Source organism: Typopeltis vanoorti, chromosome 21 (genome assembly GCF_054136105.1).
Source record: "Typopeltis vanoorti isolate ZY-2024b chromosome 21, IOZ_Tvanoo_1.0, whole genome shotgun sequence".
In the NCBI taxonomy this organism is placed as follows: domain Eukaryota; kingdom Metazoa; phylum Arthropoda; class Arachnida; order Uropygi; family Thelyphonidae; genus Typopeltis; species Typopeltis vanoorti.
Genome location: NC_143569.1, coordinates 75964108 through 75983944, shown reverse-complemented (window position 1 = coordinate 75983944; position 19837 = coordinate 75964108). Strand labels below are relative to the sequence as shown.

Here is a 19837-nt window from a genome sequence, read left to right as displayed (position 1 = left end):
GCTTCCATATTTTCAATTCTTGGCTGGAGACATTGATTCAAAATTACTTTCTGAGGAACAACACGGCTTCCCCACAGTCAGTCCGGCTATATGGAAATAAACAGATAAAATATATCTTATATACATCAATTATTCCTTCCAGTTTACTAACAACAGTTATATACATTTAGCATGTTATTCTATAAACACAGATAACAAACATAATAAAGTTAAGTGGTAAAAAAGAAGCAAATAATAGAAAAAAGAATTCAATAATAATAGAAAAATCCTCAAGTATTATAGATTTACAATGCATGAGGATTTTTCAATTATTATTGAATTTTTTCGTGGGTGGGAGCCACAATTATGTGATTTGTATTGATTTTATATGATCGTCAATAAAAATAGGTAAATCCATTGTACGTCTTTTATTACCAGTTGCAGTTGGAAGTAGGGTTGGGAGTCTCCATTTTAGTTCATCGCCAGGTTAGTGAAAATTTTTTGCATGGATAGAAACGAGAATATGTCAGACAACTGCTGCCATCTGGTGTACCTATCAACAATCATTTTACATTTATTTAATAATATTAATAATGGTAATAATAATAATAATGGCATAATATTTTGTTTTAGGTAAAGTTTTAGATAAATCTCCGAAAAAATATTATAAAAAATTCCCCTTTAGTATATCATTTCGAAAGTTTAATTGCTAATGTTATAATTCAATAAGTGAAATTTTGTAACGTGTCAAAAAAATAAGAAAAAATGATAAGATTAAAAAAAAAAAAAAAAACCTTAGGAACATATTCAATGAACAAAAGCAATTGTTGAAAAGTGCAATGCCTCAGTCATATTTCTTCATCTTACCACTCCCTCTCCCGCCCGGAGAGTGTGTAAGAAACTGGTGGCAGAACATCATAAGCACGCACGCTATCCACTACACCAATAGACAGATTGATTTTTCTGTCTTAAGTATGTCGTAATATATTTTTAAATAAGCAAATAAATACTATAAGTTTATCATTCAATTCATTCATATGAAATTAATGTAAGGCTATATAAAATTGTAAGGATTTCATTATTAAAAACAATAAAATAAATTATAGCGGGGGAAAAAGTTGTGTAATAATATATATTATCAGAATAAGAAATTTATGAAAATGGCTATTTAAACCAAGGTTAGCCAAGTTGGATCTATTATTCCCAAGAGTCGCTGTAATTGAAAACGTTGCAATTCCAAAACGTCATCTACATTTGAAGAGGAAATAATGTTTCCGGTTTCCGACTTTGGAAGTGGGTAAGCCGAATAATGAGAAAATTAATAACACATGGAAAACTCCAAAAACATTGCGTATGTTGACTGACATTCGCTATAACATTCCTTTCTTGAGTGGAGTGGACGATGGCCATTGATGATTTTGTTGGGAGACGAGGCTCACCTTTACATGTGCAGAGCTGTGAATAGTCATAATTTCGGTACGGGCTGCGCAAAACCAGCATGTCATCCAACAAATTTCTTTATATTCACCCATAGTTACTGCCTGGTGGTGCGCGTTTATAGCTTACTTTGTCATTTCTCCATTCTTCATTGAGGACATTCACCAATCAGGTTCTGTGGCCTGCTCAGTTACTGAGCAGGTCATAGGAACCAAAGATATGATAATTTTTTTTTTGTGCGTTAGCTGTGCTCTGCATGGATTGAGTTATTTTCATGCAGGACCCCGGGCCTCCACACATCTGCCGATCATTACAAGAATTTCATCGATACATTTCACGGAAGCTAGAGGAAACAAGCATGCGTTTCCCATTACATGGCCATCTCGGTCACGTGATCTGATCTCTCCCCCCCGTGACTTCGGGCGCTCGGGAATTTTTCAAAGATAGGGTTTATCGTAATCATCATGATAACATGCCAACTCTGAAAGACAGAATAACGCATAATTTGCGCAACATTAGTCCCGTCCAACTGAGTTTTGCCGTTGACCGCTGCTAAGAATGCAGTTTGTGGCATACCGGAAAATACGGCTTCAATTTTCCTTATAATGGGAGGAAGCTTTTAGTGGATTTTCTGAAGTGAAAGTGATTTTGCCGATCTCATATGGAATTAGCTTTAGTTTATTTATTTCTTTTATATTTCGCATGCAGGGAGATTCGGACCTATTGCGAAATTATATTAATGGCAGTAGATCTTATAGTTGTTGGAATGTAGCCTGGTTAGATGGAAGTTTAAGTCACTTCAACTGAGACTGCGTAGAATGGCATTTCCTACCACGATGATATCTTGGGCTCCAGAGTTGTCCTTTGATAATAATAATAATATCTAAGAGTGGGTACGCTGGGGTGAAAGTGCTGATTTTGTGATAACATAGGCTTGCCCATTTCAGAGAGGGACGTTTTAATTGGATAGAGATCGCACAGTATTGACGTCACATCTGCAAAAGTGTAAACATTTTTTTAACTGTGGAGGCGTTGATATAATCCAGGAAGTCAGCATGAAACTGATTCCAATTGCTAAAAGAATCTTCTAAAAATACATTCATTAATTCATATAAAAATTAATTTTTACAATCATATGCTCTTTGCATTTTTATGAACCCAACGTTTTATAAACAAATATGAAGTTAAATGTTTATAGCCTCTCATTCTGCATTATAATGTCGTATTCATTACTGAAGGAAAGAGTGAAGAAACTTATCGCTCTTACAGAACTACGTCATTAAAAAGCAGTGATTCCTTTGTTAAACCCCTAATGAAATAAATCATTTATTTCTATTATACGTATATTATACGTATAATAGAAATTTATATTATACGTATTCTAGTCATAAAAAAAGTTGTCTCTAAGAACTTTATAATTTTTATCACAATCTGTATTTAATTTTTTGTAGGAAAAGAAAATTATCATTAGCAGATACATGCAAAGAAGAAATACTGAAGGTGCTTCCATCTTTCACCATCAATGTACAAATTATTCAGCACATTAAAAATCGAACCAGTGTTAAAACGACGACTAACAGAAATAATTACTCAAAATAATTACACAAAACTAAATCCAGAAAATATCCATTGCAAAACACAGTAAAAAAGTTAATTTTTTTTTAAAATTACAGAGAATAAGTTTATTGAGGCGTGCTCCACAAAAGAATCATTTAAAGTGTTAAACGTTGACAGATTTTAGAAACAGAATATCTTAAATGAAATTATACAGTATATCGAACACTAGGAATGCCTTTCTCTTTTAAGGTAAGATATTTTGAATCAAATAAGCTGAAAACACCTGTCAGTTCATGCTTAGTGAAATCGATGTCTTGTAATATCTGTGGGAAAAAGTATTTAAAAGTAGGTAACTTGAAAAGACATTTATTCGTTCACAATCATTCACAACAGGTATCTAATGAAGTTTGTCCCAAGACATTTACAAAATCCGGTAATCATAAAAACCAGTTATTCGTTCACACTAAGCAGCCTTTCTCTTGTGCAAGGTGTGGCATATTTCCGTATCAAGTAAATTGAAAAGACATTTGTTAGTTCACACCAAAGAAAAACCATTCTCCTGTGCAACTTATGGGAAAGCATTTTCACAGTCATGCCACTTGAAAATCCATTTATTAGTTCATACTGAAGAGAAACCATTCCGTTGTGTGAGATGTGGAAAGGCATTTTCACAGTCATGCAGCTTGATAACCCATTTGGTAGTTCACACTGGAGAAAAACCTTTCACCTGTGGAACTTGTGGGAAGGCATTTTCAACGTCAAGTAACATGAAGAGACATTTAGTAGTTCACTCCCAAGAGAAACCATTCTCTTGTGAGAGTTGTGGAAAGGCATTTTCACAAGCAAATAACATGAAAAGACATTTATTAGTTCATAATCAGTAAAAAGAATTATCTTGTGAAATTTTGGCAATTTATTTGCGAAACTTTGTAACCTTTCAGAATTTATTAGTTCATACTACGAAGAAATCATTTGAAATTTGTGGCAAATCATTTTCGACATTATGCAAATTGGAAACCATTTACTGTTTCGTACTCACTAAAATCCAATTTCCCGTTAAGTATACTTTGAAGAGCACACAGATTTGATAGCCTCTTATCAGTTCTCAGAAGTAAAGAAACACCATTTTTATTTGAAGGGTTTTCTAGGAAAAAAGTATTTTATCCTTGAAACGTTTTCGAGATCAGTTTAATTCGAAAGACACTAAAAGTTCAAAATCAGGTGAGTCTTCGTGTGAACTTTAATGCAAACTTTTTCCCCAAATATATGAAGTGAAAACATGACTTTACATTTCCGATAGGTAATTTTTCTCGTGTATCTTTTTGCATTTCTTTCACGGCTGAGTATCCTGAAAAGATATTTCTTAGTTCATCTTCAGTATAAATGTTTCTCATGTCCAACAAGTAAAAAATTTTGTAAAATATATTATGTTATTGACATGAGGTGTAAAATATTAAAGAAATCATTTTGATAAGTAATATTTTCTTTTAGATTTTAGCATATCAGCTAACCACTTTTAGCCAAGTGGTTAGCTGATATGCTAACCACTTGGCTAACCAAGGAGTAAAAGTTTTATGCTTTACAAACGTTTTCTATAAGTATGCAAATTTTCTGAAACTATGTTTCATGTTCATCCTGATTAAGAAAAATAAAAATTAATGATAATAATATTAAGTTTATTAGATAATAAACCTGAGGTTTAGTTTACTGATTAATATAAACCTGAGGCTCCAACCTGAGGCTACGTGTAATGATTATTATAAAATTTTATATTAATTTTCGAAGTTTTAGTTTTGCCTAAAATGCCTCCCTCTCTACGTTAAACCAAAATAATCCAAAATAAACCAAATATATTCTTGCAACAAAACAAATTTAATATTATTATTATTACGTGACAACTCCAAGGAGTCCTTAGACTTATCGAGGGAGGGCACCTACTCTACAACTCTCTTTCTCCACCACTTAATCCACCAACTACAGCGAACCATCATCATTATCTGCAGATTCTACACCAACGTCATCTACTACTCACCACCACTGGTTTCTTTTGTCTATAAATTGTTTGTGTCCTCAAGGATGACATGTCTGTTCGCGGGATGAAAACTCGAGTTTCAGGGAGAAAAAACCTTCTACCCTCGTACGAGATCGGTTAACTCACCTTCAGTTGAAAACTCATGTAAAGATTCTTCTCGTCACGACGAAAATGGAATTTAAGCCTTTTCCAATCGAAGGGCACAAGGTACCTTCGTTCTTCCAATTGAACTACAGAGGCGCTATTTGGTTCGAAGTTTCAACGTCATAAAACAAGCACTAAATAACAGATAGTACACGAACACAGAAGCATATAACATTATATGCAAAGAAACAAAATCGGTAAAGTGTTTTAGGTGGCAGCGAATGGGAGTAATTGGTTCAGACTGAATACAGGTAACAAATACAACAATGTCACGATAATAACAAAAATAAATAAATAAATAAAATAAAACAAATAACAAATCTATCACGACTGAAGCACACATGCTTCCTTCCTCCCCCTCTGTTTGCACTTCCAGCGTGTCCAAAATATCGAACACAAGCATTTCTGGTTCAGTTATAAATCGATCCAGCTACACACTTCCTCAAGTGAAATAGAAGTATTAAAGAATGGTTCAATGTTTGTCATTCTCTCTCTCCTAGCGGAAACACGTTTCGAGAAAATAATATAAAATAGAAGCTTAAAGCAAACTTGAAAATTTCAGCAAGAAGAAAAGTTGAGGTGTGAGGAAAGTTGTAGAGTTGGTGGTAATATAGAGGAAGGGACTGGGAAAGTATTGAAGAGTCACATCGAAGAAGTGATTTTCGTAGGATTTGTAGAATCAGAAATGATTTCATATGTTTGCATACTAATACCAGAAGTATTGGAAATAAAGGGAACAAAATAGTTGCATTGATTGACTTTATTCTCTCCAAAATTGTTGGTATAAGCGCGAAATGGTTAGATGAGGGTATCACCCTGATAAGAATAGAAATGAACGGATGTGATATTTTTCGTGAAGACAGACAGGGCAGGAAGCGAGGAGTACTGTTCATGGTAGCAAATGAGTTTTGCCCATTTAAAGTAGATACGCGAGGTGTAAATGGCGGCCGTGGTTTTGAGGCAGTGTGCTGGGAGGTAGAGGTAAACAAGCATGAAATATTTAGTTGGGTGTTGCTATAGACCTGGTAATATGGAGGATAATGAGAAGGTAATTTATAGGCAAATTAGCCTGGCTAGTACGAAACGGGTGATCATTATTAGTGACTTTAAAGCCAATTCTGTTAGTCAAATGATTAACATTACACTCCTGATTAAGCAGTACTCCGTATTTTATTTCTTTAGGACTCACTCACCACACGGATATTATTTTCGATATTTAAATACACCGGATGAAAAGATACGAAAGCACATTGGAATTGAAGCCAGAAAGACCCATCACTTCAATTAGTTAAACAAGATTTTATGAGTATAATCTAGAGTATTCGATCCATGCTATTTTATGTTTAGGGTTGTTCGAACGGTTGAATTTTTCGCTGTTAATATTGAAGCAAGGTAAAGTTATGAAGTCAGCGTAATTATGTCTATTGACTGAATATGTTCTTCTAACAGGTTTTCCTGAGTTAGCCAGTCTCATACAGAGTCGTTTTTCCCCCCTTTCCGGCAGAATATGATACTCGTAGAACACCCACAATTAACAGACAATAAATATCAGTGTATCGTGATTTTCTGTTTAAAATATGGAGATAATTAGAATTATTTTATTGCTTGCCGTAAGAGATACGTTATATCCTAATTCCGGAAGAATATTTTCATTATCAGACATCGGAAAATTCACTTATCAGATGGGTTCAGGCTATTCCCCTGGTCACCAATTTTCCTCTACGGTTAAACTCTTTTGAACAATTTTGAAATCCTCCACGGAAAATTAATCTAAACAATAATAATAATAATAATAAAAATAAAAATTTGAGTAATGTGATTAATGCAATAAGCGAATTTAACAGTAAGTGATAAAAATTTAATTCTTCGAAATTAAATGCACTATTGATTAAATTAGCAGCATAAAAATTTGGTGATTTTAATTCAAACACGAATAAGAACCGTAGTGCAAAAATCCGATCAAACCACACACAATTGAAATAAAGAACGACGGACTATCTGCTGTTTAAACACAAGAACAATTGGTCGGTTTGAAAACAAAACTAAAAAAGCAGAATCGGAAGACCAAGAAAGAGATGGCATGAAACCGGAACAGGCCACTTGGCATAAAATCCATGTTAGGAAGAAGGAGAAAACAAAACTAGATTGAAAAAATACATTGAAACTTGAAAAAATTACTGTAGAATTAGAGTTGATGAGAATATAACCATGGGAGAACTGTCTTGGTAATAAAATTTCTTTTTTCAGTCAGCGTATAATTTTCATCTGTTTCAATAACTAGTATTGGGACAATGAATAACTACTCTCACCCTAATTATAAAATATATTTCACTAAAATAACAACTAAAGTATGATTATAAATTAAACTCTTAAATAATTGATAAAATAAAAATATATCAATTGCATTTTATTTTCAATAATATACCAATTTTTAATTTATATGTTTACTTAAGACTAGCAAACCAGCGGTTCATTCACGTATATTTATCTGGCGGTGGGTCATCTTATCAGCAAGGAGAGGGAGAGCAACTTCATCCACCTTTGGGAGAGGTTGCTCATTGCATTACTCGAGTAGACTGCCACTTTCTGAAATTGGGTTAGATGGAGCTTGGAATTTTTATTAATCGGGATCTGCGTTCACAATAGTCCCTAGTTTTGAAATTAATAAAACAGCCAAAGAGTTTCATCCGCAGACACCACACTGCACAGAAACATGAAAACAAAGCAGCATCCTGTATATCTAGCAGTATAACAATATGCTGAAAACCTATTTCACAGAAAATAACTAATTAATGCAGTAACCAACCAACACTCCCTAATAGTGCTTCTCCAAACTCACAGAATAAACTTCTCCGCTTCGTTCATCCCTTCCACTGCTGCCCTCTGGAACAGTTTGTCATCTTACGTATTTCCTAAGGAATACAATCCACAGTTCCAAGATAAATGTGAAGACGATCCTTCTTGTCTATTTACGGTACTAGCGTATTATAGATTGACCAACTTCTCGTGAATAGGTTCTCCATAAAAAAATTAAAAAAAGTAAAAATGTGAAATAAATTTTGAAACAGATGCACAAATTTTCGCTAACTGATCATATTCTTCATAATCCAGTAATTAACTGCAGAACCCAACCCAATCCTGTACTTTATTTTAGGTCTATGAAAACCGCTAGTTGATATCCCATTTGAAGTCCAATTTCAAAGTCACAAAATTAACTTCTCTTTAATTCCATCTGTCTGTTTTAGAACAGCTTTCTTTGTGTGTTCTTCCCTAATAATATCACTCAGGTTCTGACAAAAAAAAAAAAAAAAAAAAAATCAATTCTCTTTTTAACCTTTTGCTCACCCAAACATTGCTATGATATAGGTTCTAAAGCAGCTCTCTGTAGGTTACGTGACTTTTATTTTTGTTTATTTCGTGTTTTGCAAGAGAGTAACTTCAGAAAGAAAGAAAAAACCTATGAGACTGGCTAACTCACTTTCAATTGAAAAGTCGTCATAAATGCTTCTCTGAGATCACATTCGAAATTGCATCAGGTATTGACAACCAAAGAGAGTTGCTGATGCAGATTCGCTTGCAATAATAGTCATTCAATACCTCTCAATTAATATAAAGAACTTCATAGACATAACCTCAAAAAGATAACGTGAGAATCAAAAAGATATTCTCAAAAAAGTCCCGAAAAGATATTGCGAAAGGTTGCGTTGTTTCTTTAAAATTATCTATGTTTGAACATTAATATATATATATATATATATATTAATGTTCATATTTATATATTATGATGAACTTGAAAAAAAAATCTAGAGAAATATCGCTTGATTCATCTCATATTAACAATAGCCCTAGTTATAATATCTGACGCACACGTTGCCATTACCCAATACTGGCGCACTCAGGCCAGCTCTCGCACGTAGTCAACGTCAGTTGGAACTCAAGCACGCATTCCTCTCTTTTAAATGTAAAATGTACTTGTGTGTTTTATTTCTAGATCTGTTAATGTATTTTATCATGTCTCTGTTATTTTTTATTTAATTCTTTGCCAGTGATACTGAAGAAGTTGATGTATTCAACGAAACTTTTTTTTTCGCTTTTTTGCACTTTTTTCGAAACATTGCTGGAATTACAGACAAATCGGCGCTTCAGAACACACGCAATTCACAGACAAAAAATACTTCTTGTTGTGGTTGTGGTGGTAGATGGCGCTGATGTAGTTGATTGGTAGTAGAGGTTCGGTAGTGGTGGAGAGGGAGAGTTGTCAGTAGGTGTACTCCCGCGATGAGTCTTCGGACTCCTTGGAGGTGTCACGAATAATAATAATAACTACATATTATTGATCCAGATAAAGGGTAGATTCATTTGTTGTCCCCTTTAGTCGTGAATGTCACATTTTTTGACTATAAGGTGTGTAGGTCGCTGACGACGATCTACTTATGTAATTACGGTGTAGTAGCAACGGTGCTGTTTCTTGTGCTTGAAGTGTAGGATTGTTTCTTTTGATTGTACTAAAGATGGACATTATTTCCACTTAAGGAATCACGGTGCCGTCCTGTTGTTGATTGGAGGTTTCCTCTGATATCAGGTGGAAGCATAAATGGCGATAGTTTGGGCTCATTCGCTTCAGATTAGTTTTGTATTACAATTGCTCGGTGTCTATTTATTTATTTATTTGGTTTTGCTTCTTAAGCCTTGGTTGGGGTGACTAATGTTTGTTCACAACTGGTTTTCTTTAGGAGCTGCTTTTAGTATCGCTGATGATTTGTTACTTATTTTTGAGGGTTTAAGATTAGGGATTTCTTGTAATTCATTTGGAATTTTCTGTTTGTTTTCTGTACAATTTCTTTCACCAATCTGGTTTGGTATTATCTGTGATAGCTCAAGGCAATATCCGAAATTTCGTTTTCGCTGCTCCCCTCCCACTTATGTTTGGCATAAGCCTTTCGGGTGGGGGGAAGAGAGCGGTTCGCTTGCCTTTTGTTCTCTTCTCTTTGAATGCTGATATCGATGAATTGTCAAGTAGCGGTACTTCACTTTGCCTCGATATGGAAGTCTACGAGCTATCCCCGCATTAATCTACTGCGTGACCTATGCTGTTGTATTTTTCGCATTGCGTGCTTACGTAAGTGTCCCCCTCCCTTTTTTTTTTACAATGGAAGCTTGATGGCTGCGTCTATGGAACAATAACTATTCCCACAACCTTTTAGAGTCGTATAATAATGAATGCGATGCGGTCAGTTTTTTGCCCATTCGTTGAGTTCTATAACTTTATTTTTGTTGTTAATGGTGCCTCCTCGCTGTATTCTAGAATTATAGGTCTTTACCAGTCGATTTCCTTTGGTGGGTTTAACGACCTTAACTGATTCAACATCTGAATTTTGATATTTCAACTTCAGAACGGTTTACTTGTTTGGTGTATAATTTACATTCCATGTTACTTTATTCATACTGATACTTTGATCAGGTATAGCAAGGGGTAGCTAAGAAAAATAGGTACTGCTTTTTCTGGGTTCTTCTGACTTCAAGGTTGCCTAGAACCACAGTCACCTACATCCTAGTTTCCTTGACTTTGTACTTCCGGTAGTTTGCCTGTATCATACTGTGACAAGAGACTCACAACTTTTACCTTTTTACTTTTCTTTTCCGCATATACTAGCAATTCTTTCTCGCCAGAGATGGTTGTGTGTGTGCTTCATCGGTGAATAAATTTAAGAAGTGGTATTGTGTAAATGATGACTAGTATGTGAATAAATGGATATTATTATTATTATTATTATCATTATCATTATTATTTGACACCTCCAGGGAATCGAAAGACTCATGGAAGGAGAGTGTGCCAACAGCATCGAACGATTAATCCCTTCCAACTACTAATCGCTGTCAAACTTGCTTAACGTTTTCAGTGAGGCATTAGTAGCAGAGGGTCTACCAATCGACCAACCTTTGCTAGCGTCTTCTGACCCCATTGAGATACCTCTATAATAATAGTAATAATAATAAAACTTCCCATATGATATATTTTTTGAATAGTCTGATATGAATCACATCCACGAAAAGGTTGTCATGGTATCTAGTACCGTGGGATAGGTGGGGTAATCTATTCCACTCAGAGTACGATGCATGTCGGTCTTAAAAAGCTATTTTGCTTCCATATTTTCAATTCTTGGCTGGAGACATTGATTCAAAATTACTTTCTCAGGAACAACACGGCTTCCCCACAGTCAGTCCGGCTATATGGAAATAAACAGATAAAATATATCTTATATACATCAATTATTCCTTCCAGTTTACTAACAACAGTTATATACATTTAGCATGTTATTCTATAAACACAGATAACAAACATAATAAAGTTAAGTGGTAAAAAAGAAGCAAATAATAGAAAAAAGAATTCAATAATAATAGAAAAATCCTCAAGTATTATAGATTTACAATGCATGAGGATTTTTCAATTATTATTGAATTTTTTCGTGGGTGGGAGCCACAATTATGTGATTTGTATTGATTTTATATGATCGTCAATAAAAATAGGTAAATCCATTGTACGTCTTTTATTACCAGTTGCAGTTGGAAGTAGGGTTGGGAGTCTCCATTTTAGTTCATCGCCAGGTTAGTGAAAATTTTTTGCATGGAGAAACGAGAATATGTCAGACAACTGCTGCCATCTGGTGTACCTATCAACAATCATTTTACATTTATTTAATAATATTAATAATAGTAATGATAATAATAATAATAATAATGGCATAATATTTTGTTTTAGGTAAAGTTTTAGATAAATCTGCGAAAAAATATTATAAAAAATTCCCCTTTAGTATATCATTTCGAAAGTTTAATTGCTAATGTTATAATTCAATAAGTGAAATTTTGTAACGTGTCAAAAAAATAAGAAAAAATAATAAGATAAAAAAAAAAAAAAAAAAAAAAACCGTAGGGACATATTCAATGAACAAAAGCAATTGTTAAAAAGTGCAATGCCTCAGTCATATTTCTTCATCTCGCCACTCCCTCTCCCGCCCGGAGAGTGTGTAAGAAACTGGTGGCAGAACATCATAAGCACGCACGCTATCCACTACACCAATAGACAGATTGATTTTTCTGTCTTAAGTATGTCGTAATATATTTTTAAATAAGCAAATAAATACTATAAGTTTATCATTCAATTCATTCATATGAAATTAATGTAAGGCTATATAAAATTGTAAGGATTTCATTATTAAAAATAATAAAATAAATTATAGCGGGGGAAAAAGTCGTGTAATAATATATATTATCAGAATAAGAAATTTATGAAAATGGCTATTTAAACCAAGGTTAGCCAAGTTGGATCTATTATTCCCAAGAGTCGCTGTAATTGAAAACGTTGCAATTTCAAAACGTCATCTACATTTGAAGAGGAAATAATGTTTCCGATTCCCGACTTTGGAAGTGGGTAAGCCGAATAATGAGAAAATTAATAACACATGGAAAACTCCAAAAACATTGCGTATGCGACTCAAAGTCCAACGAACTTTCTCTTCGACTGCTTGAGTTCTCTTCAAAATGTTTTGATTGTTTCAAAACATTTAAGCAATAAATAAAAATAAATTTAAACAATTAATTTTTATTTAAACTTAAAAAATTAAGGTTAAATAAAATGTAAATTTTATTATAAAATTAAATAAAGTTTAAAATAATTTTTATTTTAAAGTTCTTGAAGCAGATCAAAACACCTTTTATTTTAATTATAGATAATTATATAAGAAATTGAAATAGCTTTTGGAATGAGAATTTCTTGTGCTGAGTTCTACATCGAGGCAATTTTCAGTCTCTTTATTAGGTATTTTACGATTGTACTGTAAGCTTCGATGTGAGTTTGTAAGATTATAGCTACTGCATTAACATTTGCCTGTTGAACCTGATCGTACATACCATTATCATCGACCTCGGTCGTTTCAATTGTAATTCATAATGGATAAATCATCACAAGGAGACCTCTTCAAATGACAGGGCGAACTACTGGAGACAAAGTGACCTGGCCGAATTTATTTCGTCATGTCAGCATTCACCCCAGATGCAGATATCAACTCTTCAGAAGACCACAACAACCATCTGCGGAACTCACACACCTGGACCCCACAGACCTCAAGAACAGAGGGGAAAAAAAAAGAAAAAAAAAACCGAAGACAACCATGAAAAGACTTCCCAAAGAACATATCACTTAACATTTATTGTTATAAATTATATTTATAAATTTGCATATTATATAAAACTGGAAATGCAGTGCAGATAGATATATTAAAAAAAAACACAAAGAAAATATTAAAACTTTTCATCTGAAGGTGGGTTAACTGATTTTATATTGTAGCGGATAGGGTTTTATGTCCAGAAACATCAGTTTTCATCTCTCTAACCAGCCAGAAAACAGACGTACCTCACTGGCTTCACCCCATAACCTTCTTGATACTGCAGTGAATCAGAGCAATCAAAAATCCATTGCCAATCCATCCCCCTATCCCCAATACTAGCCAACATCCTTTTTGAAGACTACGAACAAAAGACAATCTCCTCATCTACTCTTAAGCCAAAAGTCTGGCTGAGATATGTAGATGACATATTCTTTATCTGGGAAGACGGTACTGATAACCTTCACACTTTTTTTAGATCACTTAAACAACTTCTACCAAGACATCAAATTAATCATGGAGGTTGAAGAAAATGGGTGCCTTCCTTTTCTGGATGTAAAACTTACCAGGACACCTGACTCCATAAAAATCTCCATCTTTAGAAAATCTACACACACGAATAGATACCTGCATGGGTCTTCACATCACTATCCAGCACAGAACGTGGATATGATCTCAACTCTAGCTCATCGTGCCAGATCTGTACTATCAGATGATGAAGAGCTAAAAAATGAACTACAACATCTAAAAAGAACCTTCACGAGTAATGGCTACTCTTCAAAAACTATTAACAAACATCTATATCGTCACCATCAAAACAACTCAGAAACACAGGACACTCAGAGAACCCCAAAGGTTATATCTCCTTACCATACATCAGCTCGCTCTCAAAGAAACTACGAAGAATTTTAAGAAAGTTTAACATAAAAACGTGCTTCTCTACTGTTCCCAAATTAAGATCAATTATAATCAATCACAAACCAGCTCACAACCATCTACAGTTCCCAGGAGTGTACAAAATTACGTGCGACTGTGGTAAGCCATACTATGGCTAGACTGAGAAATCCATCCTCCTACGTCTCGAAGAACACCAGAGAGACATTGCCTACAAAAGAACTAGAGCAAGTGCCCTGTCAAGCCATGTCCTGTTTTCAGTAAACACAAATAATGAAAGGCGCCAACATGAGATAAACTGGACAGCAACTTCAAACCTTCATATATGCTATGACGAGGTAGAACGCCGCATAGTCGAGTCAAAGCAAATTGTTATGGACCCTCATCATATAAACAGTAACCTTAGTTAAAATTTACCGGACTCATTCAACTCTGCTATCAGATATTGGCGAACTCCTGAAGTCACACGCCAACAGATGCCTAATAATAGAACTTTAACACGGACTGTAGCTCCAGTTCAAGGTTAACTGAAGTTTATAATAGTCGAATTAAAGTGACACAATGTTTCTTTATAGTGTCTTTTTTACTTGCTTTCTATGTTTCCTCACGCCTGAAGAAGTCGCCCTTCCGACGAAACACATGTTGTTTTGTGAATAAATTTAATTGTTTGTTCGAATTCTCGGGATCTAAGTCAGTATATCCCAATTCCGAGTTAATATAGCAGATAGTCAATACAGTATATATAACACACATAATAAAAATAAAGTTTAAATTTATATTAATTTTAATTGATACATTGAAGGATTTAAATAGTTATGGAAAAGTTTCTTAAATAAACTTATAACTAAAATTTACACTTTTAGTAAAAAAAAAACAATAATAATTATGCTTGACGACGAAGTCAACATTAAGAAAACACAAGAATGACATTATTATTATTATTATTATTATTATTATAAAGTAACGCCTTCAAGGATTCCAAGGACTCGTCGCAGAAAGGCAATCCACTCTGCTACACAAACCTTATCGTCTACCCTACAACACACCACTACCATCAGCGCCGTCTGCCGCCTTTCATCACCACTGACAGTATTTATTGTCTGTAAATTGCGTGTGTTCTAAAGGGTGATTTGTTTGTGCGCGGTAAGAAAAACCCTAGTTTCTAAAAGGAAAACACCTTGCTGCATCCGTAGTGCATCGGCTAACTCACCTTAATTGAAAAAGTCTACATAAAGAAAGCTCTCATCAAGACGAGAATCGAACTGCTTTTCAATCGAAGTGTGCAACATAACGTGGTTCTATCAATTTGCACTACAGCGGTGCTAATACACATTTATTTCATCCGATGATATACATATTAGCGGATGAATTAAACTATTTTACAATTGAGAAATTTTATTTCTTTGATGATTATTTATATTGTCATTATTTGAGATAATTCTGTGTCTCTCTTATGAAACGTTTCTTATAAATTTTGGTGTCACTACCAAAAATCCAAAGGACTCATTGCAGGAAGGGAGAATGCTATATCTTTCTGTGCCGTTCTTTGTCTTGATGAAGTTCTGTATCTCTAGAAACGGTAGCAATGTACGTTAATATCTGGAATATGCAGTTCTGTGTGTGAGAGAGAGAGAGCGTGTGCGCTCGCAAATCCAGGCAAGAAAAATAAATGTCATTGCTTGATTGGATCTTCGTAATTAATAAATAAACATTAATATTCTGATTCCGTATCACATCTATAATGAAAATGATGGTTATGCCTCCATAAATAAACCAAATAGAAGAACGACAGCATGCTGAGTGCTTATATTGCAAAAAAATTCTAAGTTCGATTCTGGCTGTGACGCAAGGATTCTCTATATAGTTTTTTTTCAATTGAAGGTGAGGTAACCGATCTCATTCAGCGGTAACAGGAATTTTTCTTCCGGAAACTCCGATTTATCATCCCCCATACCCATTGTTATAAACAGTATTGGTGGTGATGATTGCCGGTTGAAGGCGTTAATTGCAGTTGTGTGTGGTGGGATAATTAAATAGTAGGGGAAGAGACTGGGTATCGGAGTGCAGTAGAGTACCCCCAGGCGATAAGTCCTCGGATTATTTGGACATGTCTGGTAATAATAAAATACATTATTTATATTATTACTATACTAGCTGCTCCATATAGAGTCAGTGGACTCATCGAAGTGACCAAAACTATCCACATAACGTCTACCATACCTCTCCCTGAACTAAGTGACAGGCGAAGTACTCATAACCGTCAGGCAACCCATTCTATTCATTCACTATTCTCCAAGTCCAAAATCTAGTCCCTCATACCCTTGTTAGCTTCACTTGTAATTAATTTCCAGGGACAACCTCTTGGTACTACCATATTTTAAGAAAAAATAATATTGTAATGAATGCAAGAAAAGTGAATACTGTACGCTCATTTTATAACTTCAGTTACGCAATACAGTATATAATGTACCGGTTTCTGTTCTTTCTCATTTTGTTATTTTTAATAAATGTATTCCTCCACTAGGACACTTTTGAAATATTTCCCTGCATCAATCCTACAAACCCTTTTAGTGACTTAAATGTTTCTATCATATCCCCTCTTCGCCACTTAACAAGCAACTTCTGTAAACCGAAAAGTTTCAATCTATTGATGTAAGGAGCATTACCTAAAACCACTCACCAACTTGACCTTTTGTCAAGTTGGTGAGTGAATCTTCTCTCCCACTTCCTCATCTCCTAGGAATACATGTGACCCGATAACAGTAATCCATATCTGATCGTAACAACGCATTATAACAACGCATTATAAAGAGGAATAATAACTTCTTTATCTCTGTATGATATTTTTTTTCTTCAATAGCAAAGTAATCTTATGAGCTATCTCGCACTCCTTAGTAATATGCTCTCTGAACTTCAACTCTCCAACAACACTGCCAAGAGTCCCTAGCCTCATCGATCTCGTGGGGTACAGTTCCATTAATTATTACCGTTACCCAACTCTGTATCATCAGCAAATAACTGAATATCTCCTTTCAAGTCATATCCTGCATATTTTACGAGTATATACAAATTAAAGAATAATGGACCAATAAGTCATTCTCCATAAACCATTCACGTATTCACTTCACCAGTTTAATATTTATTCCCATTTGTTCTAATTGATGTAAGAGTATTCCGTGTGGATCGTGTCAAAAGAGTTAGCAAAATCCAGTAGTATAGCCATTCCCCTTGTGCAAGTCAGCAGTCATTTTATTATACAGTAAAAAGTTAATAAATTACTAAGGCAAGACATACTTTAAAAAAACCATGTTGTCCCCCCGCACCCCATAGATTATCATATTTTTATCTATTCTTTCTATTTGGTAAATAAGGAAGTGTGATTTTTCTTTGGTTACGTGAACGCCTCCAAGCAGCCCAACGACACATTGTGGAAAGGCAGTCTATTCTACTCTTATCCACTACAATACATCTAACTGTTTCCTCTACTACTAAATTCACCAAATGTGTACAACGACACTACTGCCATCACGCTGTAAGCCCCCATCAGAACCAAATACAGTATTTTTAGTTTGTATATTGCGTATCTTCTGATTGGCAATGGTTCAAATGCTAGTCAGTATGAATTAATTTAGATTCTGTATAATAGATACTGTAATAACTACTACACTAGTAAATAATTACTGTGTTATTATTATGTACCGCAATACTACCATATTTTTAATAAATGTATTCCTAAATTTTACTTTAGCAGGTGGCGCTGTGCAACATGCTTTTGTTCTTTTTTTTAAACCGAAGTCGGTATAAGTGATGATGGTGTCAAGTTGGTTTCGAGTATAGCAATACGCAAATCGTCGTGAAGTGTGTCTTAAGGACGTAATTTTGGTATCTGCAATTTGTATTGGTGGGAGGAATTACAGTTAAATCTAAGACGTAAGTAGTTTGGATATTAATTACAGAATATACGTATTTTTAAAGTGCGCATAATTCGATAGAACTTCTTCAGTTAAGGACATGAAATGGGTCTAGTTACTTGGCTCATTCCCCGTTACATGCGAAACGTAGCACATCAGGCAGTTTGACAAAGATTGAACAGGAATGTCTCCTCTCGAAATACCAAAATTAGCATGTCTTGCAATTACGCACCTTTTAATGGGAATAGCGCAACTTACTAAAATTCCAGCTCGTTTCAGGTTTGTGAATAAATCCATTCCTTCCCTTCCAATGGCCGGTTGTTTAATATGGTAGACCACAGCGAGGTACTCGTTACGCACACTAATACATAAGCGAGTACCTCGTCTTCGTTCTCTACAGGAAGTGACATCACCGGAAGGGGATGAAACGGAAAATACATCACAATGACGTCACGTAACGCTCGGCTCTCTCTCTCCGCCGGCGAGTAGGTTAGCGGCCGTGGTCTGGTTACGATACGGTCGCTTGCACACGCGGCTTGTTTACCGATGCTCCGTATCTTGCTTTATGTCAACACACGCGGCCCACGTCTTGTTTAGCTAGTTACTGTATGGCGGGGGTGTAGTCGGGCCAGTGCGATGTTCAAAGTGATGCTAGCTACGCCTCTGCAATGACCTGAGTCTATGTTCCAATGCTACATCGGAGTTGGTCGTTTGTCATCCTTACACCCTTAACAAATTCAATGGACTTAATAAATAAAAACGTGTAGTGTGCTCTGTGAAACTGTCCTCGCTGTACTTTGCTATATGGTGTTGGAGAAAGTATTTTAAGAAGAAAAGTGTAATAGTGCATCAACGATATGAAGAGAACCATTGAAAACAAATTAACCAATTACTTCTCAAAAGTTAAAAAGAATGAAAATTCTAGTACGAGTTCGGAATACGATGCCAAATTTCTGCCGCACTTCTTGCTCTGGATTTTTTCCAAGCCGTGGCACTATTTCTTTTAGGACTACACCCCCTGGGCCGAGGTACAAGCAAATTGCTTGTATCATCAAATTCCTGCCATGTATCCTCAACGGGTGTACAGGATATGATAGTACTACATGAAAATATTACATCATTACTAACTTCCTATCTACAATTTTTCTCCAAATCAGTCTGTTACTTGTCAAGACTCCAACATTATCAGATCTTATATTTCTATCGTCTAAGGCACTTTGTACCATATCAATCCACCTATATCTTGGTGTTCCTCTGGGTCGTTTTGCTAATCTTTCCTCGCCCATTCTGTTTAAGTGACCATACCACCTGAGATTAGCTCTGGAAACGCATTCCTGGATGCTGACAATGTCAAGTTCTTTCCTAATATCTTCATTTTTAATATGATATTGCCATTGATGCCATCTGTTCACGCCTATAATATTTCTCAGGACTCTCATATCTGCGGTCTTTGGTCAAGTGTTTTACTTCTGACCCAGCTCTCAGATCCATAAGCTAAAACTGGTTTGAAAACTGTCTTGTATACAGCTAATTTAGTGTTCCGACTAATTTCTCTCTTATTCCATATGAATTTATTCAATTGACTTCCCACCATACCAGCTTTGCTGATTCTGTTGTCTATTTCTATATTTAATTTACCATCTTCAGTAAAAATCATGACTAAGTAGCTGAAATGTTTAACTTGTTCCACAGGTTCTCCATTCACAACACAGTTGACATTT

General features: G+C 34.9%; 1 protein-coding gene and 1 long non-coding RNA gene across 2 annotated transcripts in view; one reads left to right on the top strand and one right to left on the bottom strand.

Moving 5' to 3' along the window:
• Positions 1 to 223: 223 nt before the first annotated feature.
• Positions 224 to 18468, bottom strand: LOC150094992 (uncharacterized). Its single transcript, XR_016550128.1, has 3 exons — positions 18375 to 18468; positions 11705 to 11820; positions 224 to 532 (listed from the first exon to the last, which is right to left on the bottom strand). It is a non-coding gene; the product is annotated as an uncharacterized LOC150094992 (long non-coding RNA).
• The window catches only part of LOC150094991 (uncharacterized), a 41267-nt gene continuing 39450 nt past the window's right edge, over positions 18021 to 19837 (top strand). Inside the window, exon 1 of the mRNA XM_090411123.1 lies at positions 18021 to 18135. The gene's annotated coding sequence lies outside the window, so the exon portion shown is untranslated. The remainder of the gene's footprint in view (positions 18136 to 19837) is intronic.